At 44.6% G+C, this 12,975-nt stretch overlaps 1 protein-coding gene and 1 long non-coding RNA gene across 2 annotated transcripts in view; one reads left to right on the top strand and one right to left on the bottom strand.

Annotated features, from left to right (window-relative positions):
- TMEM132B (transmembrane protein 132B) overlaps window positions 1-12,975 on the top strand; it is a 252,044-nt gene that overhangs the window by 182,596 nt on the left and 56,473 nt on the right. The gene's annotated exons all lie outside the window — the stretch shown is intronic.
- Window positions 1-12,975, bottom strand: part of LOC131185698 (uncharacterized) — a 48,690-nt gene that overhangs the window by 18,435 nt on the left and 17,280 nt on the right. The window lies entirely within an intron of this gene.

Below are 12,975 nucleotides of genomic sequence, written 5' to 3' on the forward strand. Positions count from 1 at the left end.
CGGTCCTCCTAATGACTTTGTACGACTTCGCATCTGATTGGGTTGGTCAGCCCATAAACCGAATACAATTACCGGGCCCATCGGGCCTCTGAAGGGAGCCGTGAACCAAATGAGGTTGTGATGCAAACCCCATAACTCCTCTACTCGCCTGCATAAATCCTCATTTTGATCCAATTTTGGCTGGCTGGCCTTCTTACGGAGGGGTGTCTTTTGACTGGCTAAGCTACCTTTTGTTCTAGTGCTACCTTGCCTGGAAATTATTTCTGTTATGTTAGAGACGCTCCAGTCCTTTAATAAAACAAAATGAGCAGTCAAAAGGAAAAAAAAAAAAAAGGGGGGGAAGAAAAACCTCATTTAAGTGCTCAAACTTTTACTTGTCTCCTCTCCCCTCCCCCCCCCAAAGTATTTGCACTTCTTAACAGTTGGCTGAGAGTTTGGCTGGTGCTGTGTTGATCATATTTCTGCCTTCACAATTTTTGGACAGTTGCTTTTAATTTTATTGCCAATTAGCTTGGCATTCTACTTCTGTGGCTCAGCTACAAAGGGCAGAAATCTGAACCCAAGGTCTCATCAAAAGGGTATTATTTGTAAACCAGAAAAGAAATTGCAGATATTACGACATTATGGTGAATTAAATCTGGTTGCAAAATAACAGACCAGACAGTAAAAATGACAATTTTGTCTTATCTGCGACAGTGTGTAAACCTTATTAGTAAGGGCTAATTGTCTCCCTCTGCATTTCAGAATTAAAGGATGAAGAGAGCCATTATTCCATTATTACATTTTTTGAATGCACCGCACTCGCATAAAACAAAAGCTACATACACGGGGAAATAGTATCAATAGTTGTATTGATTTGTGCAAGGATTTTTATAGGAAGCGTTAGAGAGCCTCTGACATGAATTCATATAAACTGTAATAGTTATTCATTTAAACCAGGCCATACTAATGAAGGAGAATATCTGTAGCTCAGGGTTGAAATGAGGGGTTCTTAATGTTGTCTGAACTTAGTTGTTGCATTGCAGACATTTCATGACCCAACTAGGTAACATCATCAGTGCTAGAAGGGAACAGGGTTTGTGGAGAGGAAGGAGGGGAGGAGCAGAAGGAGGAGAAGGAGGAAAAGGAGAAGGAGAAGGAGAAAGAAGGGAAGGACTGTGAGGTCCTTAGTGCTTTCTGAGCTTGGTTGTTTTCTTGCAGGCGTTTCTTGACCCAACTATCTTCATCATCAGTGCTAGAAGGGAGCAGGGATATGTCTGGATAATAAAGATTTAAAGCTGATCAGCCGCTACAAGGCTGTGGACCAGCCTTGTAGCAGCAATAACCCCGCTGAAGATGAGTCAGCAGGGTTATTGCCGCTTTAAGAAGATGTCTATTTAAGGGAGGCCATGAGAGGGCATCTCTCTCCTTGTGTACCACTCTCCTTGTTGTGTTCTATCTGCATTGTAGTTCTCCGTGTAGAGTTGAAGATTGCTTGCTTGCCTGGTATGTGCCTACCACGTGCATGTATGTATATAGAAGTCTTGTATATAAGCCACTGTTTGTAAGACAAACCTCTGTCTCCTGTATTTTGCTTCTGGGTTGTCTCAAAATAGTAGTCACACTGTGCACACTCTGGCAAGATAATCTGATAGCACTGATGATATTCCCTAGCTGGGTAACAAAATCTCTGCAAGAAAATTACCATCAGAAAATATCAAGAACCCTACAGTTCCCCTTCTCCTCCTCTCCATAAGCTCCATATAAAAGACCAAGCTAAACAAGAACAAAAATATTAGACGAGGAGAGGTTATTAAGAAGGGAACCAACTCAACAATTCCACAGTCCTTCAAGGTACCCAGGTCTAATGGTACAATCAAGTTTCACGAGACTTTCAGAAGGTCAAAAGTGAAGTAACCAGCCTTACTTCAGGAGTAAGGATGTTCTACAAAGGGGTGTCACAGCACAGAAGACCCACCATGTAAGGCCCACAAATGTAGCTCTTATAAGGCCTTGGTAAGGCCACACTTGGAATACTGCAAATGTAAAAAAGATGCTGAGACTCTAGAAAGAGTGTAGAGAAGAGCAACAAAGAGGATGAGGGGACTGGAGGCTAAAACATATGAAGAACGGTTGCAGGAACTGGGTATGTCTAGTTTAATGAAAAGAAGGACTAAGGGTGACATGATAGGAGTCTTCCAGTATTTGAGTGTCCCTTCCAACTATTCTATTCTATTCTATTCTGGAACCCTCAGCAGGTCCTTTCAACTGGATCTAGTGGGACAGGTCAATGTCATCAAGGAGACATGGTCAAAAAATAATCATTATAATAATGATTGTAATAATAGTCAAATAACTGATGTCACATCGGGCTTTAATTCAAAACCAGCACCTTGAACTGGATCTGGAAACAAACTGGTTTGTTCCCAATGCATTCACAAAAGACTTGGGAATGGGGATGGATCCAGATGTGGAGTAGCAGCTGGGCATATTGGAAAATATCAGGGGTTGGGACTCATGCTAGTCTGAAGGAAAGAAGATTTAGATCCTCCAAATAGATAGTTTGGAACCATTCCCCATATTTTTTTTTTGTACATGCCAAATTTTCAAAACAGTCACCTTCGAAATTATTAAGTTGCCAAATACAATTACCTTAAAAATATCAGAGCAGCTGTTCGGGCATATTGGTCCAGTTGAAAGCTTCCCCCATCCAGGTCTTCAAACAGCTGCCCAAGGTTAATATCTCTAATGCCTTATTCATTTATCATTTTTTTTTTTGAGGTGTGTGTGTGTCTAGGGGAAGGGTAGATTTTGTTCTTTTAAAGCAGTGGTAATTAACCTTTTTATACCTACCACCCACTTTTGTATCTCTGTTAGTAGTAAAATTTTCTAACCACCCACCGGTTCCACAGTAATGGTGATTTATAAAGTGTATTGTTATCTGTGCATGCCTCTCACGCATCGTGGATTGGGGTTGTGGGGGGGGGGCGCTTGCTACCAGCTCCACTTGTCTGTTACAGCTGGGTGGTGTGGGGGGAGATGCGCGAGCTATTCTGGGATGAGGCTCTTTTGTTTGCGGTTTGCACTATCGCGCCATTTAGTAACGTGAACTAAACTTATGCGCGGGCGATACAAATAGTATATTTTCAGAAATTTAAAATTGTCACGGGGAATTTTATGAAAACCTAATGAAAATGTTTTTAAATAATGCTATGAAAATTTTTTTAAAAAGTCAAATTAAAAAAAAGGAAAGTGCTTCAGTATCGGACAAAATTCCTACCGCCCACCATGAAAGCTGGAACACCCACTAGTGGACGGTAGGGACCAGGTTGACTACTGCTGTTTTAAAGCATCCTATCTCTCACATGCTCTTGGCAAGCTCAGAAACTAGTGATAAAATTAACGGAATGAATGCAGAAGTCCTGGAAATGTATCATAGAATCATAGGGCTGAAAGGGACTTTGGAGGTCTTCTAGTCCAGCTCCCCACCCTCCCGCCCAAGACAGGAAACCTTATTCCATCTGGGACAAATGGCTATCCAGTTTTTTCTTGAAGAGCACCCACAACTCCAGGAGGCAATCTGTCCCATTTGATTAATTGTTCTTGTTGTCAAGAAATTTGTTCTTAGCTCCTTAGAGCCTAAGGCTTGTTTTCCAGACCTGTCACCAGTGGTGGGATTCAAATAATTTAACAACTGGTTTGCTGCCCTAATGACTGGCTGGGTGGGTGTAGCCATGGTGGGTGCGACCAGGGTGTGAGACAGGCAGCACTTGGCCTCCTGGGAGCAAAAATGGGCTGCGGGGGTGGGTGGGTGCTGCTGCCCCCTCTGTGCCCCATTTTGGGCCTATTTTGCTCCCAAGAGGCCCCATTTCTGCAGTCTCTTGGGAGCAAAAATGGGCCGTGGTGGAGCTGCGCCACACAACCCCCTGCGCCCCATTTTGGGCCTAGTATTCCTCCCTGGGAGCCAAAACGGGGAACATGGGGAAGTGTGGTGGAAGGGGCAGGGTGGGGCCAGCTAGCAATTTAACAACCGGTTTGCTTGAACCGGCCCGAACCAGCTGAATCCCATCACTGCATGTCACCGTCTTGACTCTGATTTGAAAGGAATATTTTAATGTTAGGTTTTATGTAGTTATTGGGTCAGTTAGTCTGTGATTTCAAACATGGGCTTGTGAAAAGATCTCTCAGTTCAATCTACCTTTCAGATTTTGGGGTGCAAAAGAGACCAAGCTCTCCTGAACTTCCAGGAGGGGGGGGGAATTCATTTCAAGGTTCTGGTTACCACCTTTAAAGCGCTCCATGGCTTAGGACCTGGGTACTTACGGGACCGCCTTCTGTTACCGCATGCCTCCCACCGACCCGTACGCTCGCACAGAGAGGGCCTTCTCAGGGTGCCGTCCGCCAGACAATGTCGGCTGGCGGCCCCCAGGGGAAGATCCTTCTCTGTGGGGGCCCCCACTCTTTGGAATGAACTTCCCCCTGGTTTACGTCAAATACCTGACCTTCGGACCTTCTGCCGCGAACTGAAAACATATCTGTTTGTTCGTGCGGGGCTTTCTTAAATTGTTTAGTTTTAAATTTTAAACTTCTCTCTGGTTTTAATTGGGGTTTTTAGATTCTTAACTATTTTAATTTCGGCCACACTGTGTCGTGTCCCACTCCTCCGCTGACAGCTGGGTCAGGGAAATCCGAATCAGGCTTGCCTCTGCAGCTCTGCCCAAAGTCCTAGCAAAGTCCTCAGAGCAGGCAGGAGACCAGTAAGTGACTTCAGCAAGATAAGTTTGACTTTTGCCTGACTCAGAGACTGCCAGAAAGTAGATCCTTTATATAGGCCATGGGGTGTGGCTCCATGACTCAGCACTCATTAAGGCCTGCCCCTCCCTTCCCTCTGTTGCCTCCGCCTCTCCAATCTTCTGATGCGAGGGTCACTCCAATCAGCTGTTGTTGGGAGTAAACCCTCCTCAGGCTCACATGCTGTGGAGAGGGGGAGGGGTCTAGCTGCTCCGTTTGCCTGGGCATGGAGTCAGGGCTGGGGCCGGGAGATTCTCCTTCTTCTGCAGTTTGTGTGGGCATGGAGCCAGGACTTGGGCCGGGAGGCATACATTCCTCAGTGTTCGGGAGCAGGTAAGAAGGCCCTGGCTGCTCTGAGGGCGGGCAAGACACAACACACTGTATAATAAGCCTTTTAATTTTATTTTAACTGTACATTGTTTCTTTTTATTTTGGCTGTACACCGCCCTGAGTCCTTTGGGAGAAGGGCGGTTTATAAATCTAATAAAATAAATAAAAATAAATAAATACAAACACCAATGCAGTGAATCATTAAGAGGCAAATTGGGGATACAACCTAAGGAATAAAGATAATAATTTTCTGTCTTTGCGCGTCAATCGCTCCGTCTTTTCCGGCTGAGTCCAAAGTCACTTCTCCCCTCCATCCCACTCCTCCCCACCTTCTGAATCTAATACAAGCAAAAGCAGAATCAAAACATTCATGTCATACATCGGGGATATGCACACAAAATAGAAATAACAAATGTCAAGAGACAGGGATGCTGTGATGGTAAATTGCACGCTGATGAATCTGCTGTTAAAAATAGAATTTTGGAAGCCTTTTTAATTCCCCGTGGCCCACATTACTTGCTGGTAAGGAAAAGTGAACTGGTTCAGAAGATAAACAAAGCTGGTGCTTTAGACCAGACAAAAAGAGCTTCAATGTCTTTGGGTTGTTTTTCCAATCGTTGGCCACGCTAAAGTGTGTGTGCGCGAGTATGGGAAATCTGCTTGCCACTGTTTTGCTCAGTTCTTATTTATTTATTCATTTACTTTAGGAAATGTATATTGCCGCCTATTCGCACATGGCGACTCAAGGCGTCTTACAGGAATAGAAAAACCTCCTATATAAAACAATAAAACGAATAAAAGACAATAATTGTACAATAAAATAATATAATCAAATAACGCCTCCCCCCGCGCCGGCGACAACACATCACATGACTCATTTAATGGGCTCCATCCCGCTCTGGCAGAACCAGGTCTTCAGCGTCTTCTGGAAGAGTGTTTATTTATTTATTTATTTAATTTATTTATTTATCACATTTATATACCGCCCTATCTCCCTAGGGACTCAGGGCGGTTCACAGGCAAGTAAAAAATACATATAATACAAACTAAAATAACAGTTAAAAAACTTATTCTACATGGCCGAATTATTAAAAAGCAATATAAATAATAAAACCCATTAAAACCAGTATAAATTTAAAATCTAATCCAGTCCTGCGCAGATAAATAAATATGTTTTAAGTTCGCGACGGAAGGTTTGGAGGTCCGGAAGTTGACGAAGTCCTGGGGGGAGTTCGTTCCAGAGGGTGGGAGCCCCCACAGAGAAGGCCCTTCCCCTGGGTGTCGCCAGACGGCACTGCCTAGCTGACGGCACCCTGAGGAGTCCCTCTCTGTGAGAGCGCACGGGTCGGTGAGAGGTATTCGGTAGCAGTAGGCGGTCCTGTAAATAGCCTGGCCCTATGCCATGGAGCGCTTTAAAGATGGTTACCAAAACCTTGAAGCGCACCCGGAAGGCCACAGGTAGCCAGTGCAGTCTGCGCAGGATAGGTGTCACACGGGAGCCACGAGGGGCTCCCTCTATCACCCGCGCAGCTGCATTCTGAACTAACTGAAGCCTCCGGATGCCCCTCAAGGGGAGCCCCATGTAGAGAGCATTGCAGTAATCCAGCCGAGACGTCACGAGGGCGTGAGTGACCGTGCATAGGGCATCCCGGTCTAGAAAGGGGCGCAACTGGCGCACCAGGCGAACCTGGTAGAAAGCTCTCCTGGAGACGGCCGTCAAATGATCTTCAAAAGACAGCCGTTCATCCAGGAGGACGCCCAAGTTGTGCACCCTCTCCATCGGGGCCAATGACTCGCCCCCAGCAGTCAGCCGTGGACTCAGCTGACTGTACCGGGATGCCGGCATCCACAGCCACTCTGTCTTGGAGGGATTGAGCTTGAGCCTGTTTCTCCCCATCCAGATCCGTATGGCTTCCAAACACCGGGACAGCACTTCGATAGCTTCGTTGGGGTGGCCCAGTGTGGAAAAGTACAGCTGGGTGTCATCAGCGTACAGCTGGTACCTCACACCGAAGCCACTGATGATCTCACCCAGCGGCTTCATATAGATGTTGAACAGAAGGGGCGAGAGACCACCCCGCGGCACCCCACAAGTGAGGCGGGGGACCTCTGCCCCTGTCAACATCGCCACATCGTCGGAGAGATAGGAGGAGAACCACCGATAAACGGTGCCTCCCACTCCCAATCCCTCCAACCGGCGCAGCAGGATACCATGGTCGATGGTATGAAAAGCCGCTGAGAGGTCTAATAGGACCAGGGCAGAGGAACAACCCCTATCTATGTTAGAGTGGAGGCCATTCTAATCTCTGGGGAAATGATGTTCCAGAGAGAGGGAGCCACCACAGAGAAGGCCCTCCTTCTGGGTTCCACCAGGTGTATCTCCCTAGGGGATGGACTCGCACATTCCCTGCTTCCCCGCTCTGGTGGGTCGGGTAGATGTAACCGGTAAGAGATGGTCTTATCCTCAGATAACCTGGTCCCAAGCTATGAAGGGCTTTAAAGGTGACAACCAATACCTTGAATTGCACCCGGAAGCAAATTGGCAACCCATGCAGCTCCCGCAAGAGAGGTGATACATGTGCACATTGAGGTCTGCACAAAACCATGCAGGCCGCTGCATTTTGCACCAACTGGAGCTTCCGGATGCTTTTCAAAGCCAGCCCCATGTCGAGCGTGTTGCAATAGTCAAGACGGGAAGTGACTAGGGCACGAGTGACCATGAGCAGGATATTTGCCATGGTGCCGTTTTGGCCTGCAACCTCGACTGAAACAGAGATCAGGAAAAAACAGAGTCTTAAGTCAACATCTTCCTGGGAAGGGAAAAATAAATAAATAAATGAAAGAATGTCTTTAGTTTGTTTGGTCGGTCTTGGTCTCCACAATGCAAAAAAGATGCTGAGACTCTAGAAAGAGTGCAGAGAAGAGCAACAAAGATGATTAGAGGACTGGAGGCTAAAACATATGAAGAACGGTTGCTGGAATTGGATATCTCTAGTTTAATAAAAAGAAGGACCAAGGGAGACCTAACAGTGTTCTGATATCTCAGGGGCTGCCACAAAGAAAAGGGAATCAAGCTATTCTTCAAAGCACCTGAAAGCAGAACTAGAAGCAATGGGTGGAGAGAAGCAACTTAGAACTAAGAAGAAATTTCCTGACAGTGAGAACAATTTATCACTGGAACAACTTGCCTGCAGTAGTTCTGAATGCTCCAACACTGGAAGTTTTAAAGAAGATGCTGGGTAACCATTTGTCTAAAGCGGTGTAGGGTTTCCTGCCTAGGCAGGGGGTTGGACTAGAAGACCTCTCAAGGTCCCTTCCAACTCTGTTCTTCTATTCTACTTTGCTTTGTGACTGAAAAAGGTGGCATCTCAGCATCTATAAGGCAAGAGCTGCCTGCCCAGTTGGTTACTTCTATAACATTTTCACCTGCCCCTCTAAAAGTTGATTCTATATAGCGAAAGAGTTTTTTCTATTGGATTCCGTCTTCTAAAGTTTTCATGAAATTCTCCTTCTTTTCATCTAGCCCTTGGATTCTTCTTCCTTCACCACCCATCGCTTGATTGGGCGGCTCCATTTGAAGCCCTGGAGACAATGTTTAGAGCTTTGGTCTGTTTTGAACCTACATGTCATCCCATCAAGGGGATCTTTTAAGCTGCATCTAATTCCCTGACCAGCGTTTTTGACCTCTCTGCTTTAGATACTCTTTAGATCTAGTAACGGAAAAAGATCTTCTAACGTCTCAAACGCGATAAAGCATTTATGCTGATAGATAAGGAGATCAAACGTGTATCAGCAAGGAATAATCCCCCCAAGGGTTGTTATTGAATTCACCTGGTCTTTTCTAAGGATCTGTATTGGGTTTCGCCCTTGATAGGCCCAGAGTTGAATTTAAATTTCCTAAGTAAACCAGATGTTGTTAACATGCCTGCCATTATTGTCTTATTCTCTTGGATTTATTCATATCTTGTTTCGGGTGATATTAGAGAAAGCACTTCAAATACAGCCTTCTAAAAGGGTTACATTTTCCCAAAGACTTTTGGGATTTTATCCTGGGTGAATTGAGCCATCTGTAGTACCCCCAGTAAATGCTGTTAACAGCTTCTACTTAAGAAAGAAGACAGACGATGCCTAAGGAATGAAGAGTTCTGTCTATTCATATGGACAAGTGCTGTAGCTCCAAGCTTGCTTTATAGCAGCTTATGCCACGAGACTTCTGAATAAATATGCCAGGATTGGCATTGCAATCCTATTCTCTTTTATTTGATGGGTCTCCTTGAAATCCATCAGCATATAATTTTGAGAAGAGAATATTGGTAGCTCAGGGTTGAACTGTTGAAGCCGTTGCTTTCTGAGCTTTTTTCACAGATGTTTCATTACCCAATTAGGTAACATCATCAGTGCTGGTGGGGAATACAGGGATGGGGAGGAGGATGGGGAGGAGGTCCTTAGTGCTTTGTGAGCTTGGTTCACAAAGCTTGCTTCTTTTCTTACAGACATTTCATTACCCAACTAGGTAATATTATCAGTGCTGATAAGGAATGCAGGGAGGAGGACAAAGAGAACTGTGAGGTCCTTAGTGCTTTCTGAGGGTTGTTTTCTTGCAGGCACTTCATTACTCAACTAGGTAATACCATCAGTGCTAGAAGGGAATGGGTTTTGTGGGGAGGAGGAGGACCATGGGGTCCTTGGTGCTCTGAGCTTGGTGGTTTTATTTTGAAACTTATTTATTTTATTTGTCACAACAATATATAGGAAGAAGAAAAGAAAAAACAAACAAACAAAAAAGAAAAACAATAGGACAGGAACGGTAGGCACGTTTGTGCGCTTATGCACGCCCCTTATGGTCCTCTTAGGAATGGGGTGAAGTCAATAGTAGAAAGTTTTTGGTTAAAGCTTTTGGGATTATGGGAAGAGACCACAAAGTCAGGTAAAGTATTCCAAGCACTGATGATTCTGTTACAGAAGTCATATTTTCTGCAATCTAGATTAAAGCGGTTGACATTAAGTTTAAATCTATTGGTTGCTCTTGTATTATTGCAATTAAAGCTGAAGTAGTCTTTGACAGGAAGGACATTACAATAGATGATTCTGTGAGTTAAACTTAGGTCTTGTCGAAGGCGACGGAGTTCCAAGTTTTCCAAGCCCCGGATTTCAAGTCTAGTGGGATAAGGTATTTTGTTGTTTGCAGAGGAATGGAGAACTCTTCTTGTAAAATATTTCTGGACACGTTCAATTGTATTGATGTCAGAGATATGGTGAGGGTTCCAAACAGGTGAGCTGTATTCTAGAATTGGTCTAGCAAATGTTTTATATGCTCTGGTTAGTAGTGTAGTGTTTTTGGAAAAGAAGCTACGCAAGATTAGGTTTACAACTCTTAGAGCCTTTTTTGCTATGTATTTGCAGTGGGCTTTGGCACTTAGATCATTTGACATGAAAACTCCAAGGTCTTTAACGGGATGGGGGTCATCTGTGAGGTAATGTCCATCAAGTATGTACTTAGTGTTTGGGTTCTTTTTTCCTATATGTAAGACTGAGCATTTGCTGGTTGAGATTTGGAGTTGCCAAGTTTTAGACCAAGCGGTTAGATGATCAAGGTCTTTTTGAATGATAGATGTATTATCAGTGGTGTTAAATAGTTTGACATCATCAGCAAAGAGAACACAATTACTTGAGATATGGTCACAAAGATCATTAATGTATAGTATGAAGAGTGTTGGTCCAAGGACGCTGCCTTGAGGAACGCCACTCTTGACAGGAACAGGATTTGATAGAGCATTGCCAATTTTGACCACTTGTTGTCTGTTAGACAGAAAAGCAGATATCCATTTGTGAAGGGGTCCTGAAATGCCGTAGGATTTTAGTTTTAGGAGAAGTTTATCGTGTACTACTGAGTCAAAAGCTTTGCAGAAGTCTATGTAGATTGCATCTATTGTTTTGCCTTGATCGAGATTTGTAGTCCATATGTTTTTACAGTGGAGAAGTTGTAAGTTGCATGATAATTTTTTCCTGAAACCAAATTGTTTATTGGAGAGTGGGCTGTTTGCTTCTAAGTGTGAGGTAATGGATTGGTTGATGATTGATTCCATGACTTTGCAGGTGACGCAGCATAGAGAGATTGGTCTGTAATTTTCAACTAAGCTGGGGTCTCCTTTTTTGAAGATAGGGATGACTGTGGCCAGTGACCAAAGTTTGGGAAGGGAACTGGTAGTGAAAGCTTTATCAAAGATTATGCTTAGGGGTTCTGCTATATTAGTGGATATATTAGTTTTCTTGCCGACATTTCATGACCCGACAAGGTAACATAATCAGGGTTAGAAGGAGCAAAGTATATAAAGAAGAGTAAACCCCACTCCTTTCTAACACTGATGATGTTACCTTGATTGGGTAATTAAACGTCTGCAAGAAAACTACCAAGTTTAGAGAACACCAAAAACCCCTACAATGTGAATGTGTGATAAGCTGAATGGTAAGAGGGGCTTGCTAGGGCTGTATTATTTGCTTGGGCTCTAGGCCGTTTAGATTCAGGATTAGATTTGGAGCCTCAAAAAACGACTTTAGAGATAAAAACGGTGAATCGCTTAGATCTATGATCCATTTGTTGTCTGTGGCATCTAGAACAGTGGTGAGATTCAGCCAGTTCAGGCCGGTTCGGATGAACCGGTAGTTAAATTGCTGGCTGGCCTCGCCCTTCCTGCCCTGCCCCGCCCCTTCCAGGAGTCCCCACGCACCCCATTTTGGTTCCCAGGTAAGTGCAGGGAGGCCTCCTAGGCCAAAAAAGGGGTGCAGGGGGCGGAGCCATCCCCCCCAGCCCCTTTTTGCTCCCAAGAGGCTTCAGGGAGGCCTCCTAGGCCCAAAATAGGGCGCGTCCCCACCCCCCGCCCCCCCACCCCCCGCAGCCTGTTTTTGCTCCCATGGGGCTGCAGGAGGCTGAGTGCTGCCTCTCGCACCCCCTGGCCACACCCACCATGGCCACACCCACCCACCCGATCATTAGGGCAGAAAACCGTGTGTTAAATTATTTGAATCTCACCACTGATCCAGAAGAGTACTCAACACCAGAGCTCACCTATCTTGTGTCTTTCCATTCCATGGAAGGCCACAGAGAAAACCATTGCTTGCATCATTTTGATTGGTCTAGATATAAATGCAGCACAGAAGCTGAATATATCCCCCCCCCCACCACCTTAATGGCTGTCCTACCATGTGCTAATTGGCAGCGTATTTCTTGATTGCTAGTATCTTGAACGTTGATCATTGATTTATCAAAGGCAGATGCTCTCCGCCACTCCAATACTTTCTAAGGCCGGCTGCTATACCTGTTGTCACTAATTTGACCTTCGTTATATTAGTTCCATATTTTTTCCCCCACTGTGCTCCTTGGGTTTCTCATTATTAAAGCTCGCAAATCATTTCCATTCCATCAGAATAGTGCAATTAGCGCAGCACAGATGATAGATACAGCTAACTCCCAATTTTAATAACACATACATTTTGTTCCAATCAAGCTTCCTTTGATATATATATATTGCTCCCAGAAGCACGAAGCTGAAGCCTGAAGATGACGAATGAGACTTCGTCGAAACGTCGCCAAGACACTTCCAATCTTACACGGGAGAAAACCCGAACAACCAAAGACCTATATACAAACACCCGTGAAAACCTCAGAAAACAAATACACACACACACACACACACACACACACACACACAGCATTTAGTTTGAATAAATAAGGACAGAAAATACATCCTTGTCTCACTCTGCTAACCTGGAGCCAGTTGGTGGCACCAAGCTGGCAGGAATAGCCAACACTCCAGAAGATAGGCTTAAGATACAGAAGGATCTTGACAGACCTGAATATTGGGCGCTATCTAACAA

This window comes from Ahaetulla prasina, chromosome 15, assembly GCF_028640845.1.
Source record: "Ahaetulla prasina isolate Xishuangbanna chromosome 15, ASM2864084v1, whole genome shotgun sequence".
In the NCBI taxonomy this organism is placed as follows: Eukaryota; Metazoa; Chordata; class Lepidosauria; order Squamata; family Colubridae; genus Ahaetulla; species Ahaetulla prasina.